The sequence below is a fragment of the Lactuca sativa genome, chromosome 8 (genome assembly GCF_002870075.4).
Source record: "Lactuca sativa cultivar Salinas chromosome 8, Lsat_Salinas_v11, whole genome shotgun sequence".
In the NCBI taxonomy this organism is placed as follows: Eukaryota; Viridiplantae; Streptophyta; class Magnoliopsida; order Asterales; family Asteraceae; genus Lactuca; species Lactuca sativa.
In genome coordinates this window covers 20310633-20313405 of record NC_056630.2, presented here as the reverse complement: position 1 = coordinate 20313405, position 2773 = coordinate 20310633, and positions in this window count along the sequence as shown.

Below are 2773 nucleotides of genomic sequence, written 5' to 3'. Positions count from 1 at the left end.
TTTTTTCGTTTGAAAATCAAGTATTGAATCCTAAATTATATTAAATGTCAATGAAAATATTGTGAAAACATATTAGTTATTTTAATTTTTAATATATTTAATCAATCAAATTATACATGAAATTGTATCTTTTGAGTATTAATCTTTGCTATTTTTTTAGTTTTTTATATGAATAAAAAGCCAAACAAACCGAAAATTTTGTCTTTTTTAAAAACTTCTGCTTGTTTTTCATTCCAGTCTAACTTTCAGTGTTGGTTCATCATTGGTTTTTTGCAAATCTTTACGGTTGAACTTGTTTTGTTATTTAGCTAACACCCCTAAAAACCAATATATATTTGGCAATATAATTTTTTTTAATGAATAATAAAATGTTACTTTTTTGTTTTCGCCCTGGACCCAAAATACATTAGGATCGGTCTTGAGTCTCCAAACTTTTTTTTTAATTATATTATTTTTTAAATTTCGTGAACACTTTTTACACAACCTTTTTATAGACCTTTTAAAGGTTCAATCTGATAGTTACTAAGTTATCAAATGCTGGCACCATCCGCAGTAACCATGAAATAAACCTTCAATTTCTCAACGGGTTAGGAAGACATTGGACTACTGCTAAGATGATAGTTCAAGGAGATAGAAAGATTCATTCCCTGTCTCTCTACAAGTTATATGGGGAATTGCAAGCACAAGAATCCATCGTACTCAAAGATTGTTCTGACTTCGGAGGATCACTTTCTCTTGTAGCACAAGCTCCTCACAACCAGTCTTACTCTCCCTCGTATGACACCACTCCACAGTCATACGAAGCTGATTATGAGTATGATGATGAAGAAGAATTTCAAAAAGCAATTGCTCTAGTTAGTAAACAGTTCAACCGACTACCACCTCACTCTTTTCTCAAGAATCAACAAATAAACAAACCTCCTTTCAATCGTAACTTCAATCCGCAAAACAATCACTCTCATTATCCTAAAAGTTCACACCCACAATCGCAATCTCAAAACACTCAATCAAAAGAGACATCGCAGTCCATTCAAATCTCTGACTCCGGTACCCCTTCAGAAGACAAAAGTGATGTTGTAATATGTAACAAATACAACAAAGAGAATCATTTTGCAAAGGATTGCAAAGCCAACGTAGTGAAAGACAGAGCATTCTACCTTAGAATAGCTCAAGAACTAGAGGAAAAGGAAAAGGCTAGGGCATATGTGGCTCATGTTAAAAGAGATCATCAAGTTTGGTCATCCATAGATGAAGAAGAAAACATCAGCAACATCAAAGGAAAAGGCAAAATCTGCATGCTAGCAACTGTTGATGATTATGGTTCTACGAAGCTGGAAAGGAACTACTGCTACATGGAAAAGGATGGAACTCTAAGCATCATCGATCAGGTAAAACTCATGATCAGAACTCTAAACTATAACATGCATGACTGTCAACCTTTCATAGACAATCTTAATGACACATGTGCTGCCGTCCTTTCAGACTACAACAAAGCCTTAGATGAGAAGAACATAGCGTCCCAAGAGATGTTTCATGTGAGATGACGACTGGCTATGTTAGAAAGAGATTTAGAGTTAGAAAAAGATGCAAGAATGTTGAGTGAAACCCAACTAGAAATAGTTTTGAACCAAAGACATTTAGCTTAGAGTGAGATTGTACGTTTAAATCTTTTAATAGAAAAATTGTTCAATGAAAGTGAAGCTATTGAAAATTTAGTTAATAATGGAATCGTGGACAATACATACAATTGGGGTTGGTCCAATAGATATCCTATTGCAGAGGATTCCTCACCCTGGTTTAACAAAGATCGACTTTATGTCTCTCCGGACCGAGAATTTCATTTTCCAGTCAATGACAAGACTTTTCCTGAAGATATGAGAACACACTTCGGTAGACTTCAAAATCTAAGTAATAACTGTGTCATTGAGGAAATTGTGTTTGAGGCTTCGGATCACACATGTGATCAATCTCTTATCTGTGGCACAATCAGTCCAAATTCTCAGACCTCATCTGTTGTTGATGAAGAAATAGTCATAGAAAGTCCCGAAGTCTCATAGGACTTTCCACCCTTGTCCTCAGACCGCAGTGCCTCTCACTGCTGTCATGATTTTTAAAAAAAATCCAATACCCGTCACAACCCAGACTTATGCTACAGTAGCTAAGTCTTCCTTACCAAAGTCCACAATCGAAGGTCCAGTGACTCTTCAACCAATTCACCATGAACTACCCATAAAAAAAATTTGAAGTAGGTCAATGTTCTCAAAATCCTGAATTTTCAAGTTCTGATGAGTCAAGCCCTCGGTATCAAATTTTTTCAAAGGCTTCCAGGAAACCGCTGTTAAACACTAATGATTGCGGATCTCCAAAAACTTTAGCAAAAAGGGCTTTCAAAGAGGATATTCGTTCTCGAGGCACAAATAGACGAACTTTTTCTAAAAACAAAAGACATATCAGATTTCCAAAATCTAAGAGTCCTAAAAAGTTTGTTTTTGCTCACTATTTTTCGAAAAACTCTCCCATCAAGAAACCATGCAAAAAGGAATGTGAAGTTTCAACATCCATTCCTAACTCATCTGACAAAACCCAAAAGAAAGAAAGGTCTTTTCAAAACAATGGTTTTCAAATCTATCCCTCAGATGACCCAAAATGGAAGGGTATCTTACCCACTCCACCACTTTTAAAATCACATCAAAATTTCAACAAATGGAAAGGCATTTTTCCAAATCCCAAGAAAAGGTCCAAGATATCTACACGTGCAACATCTTCTTCGAGA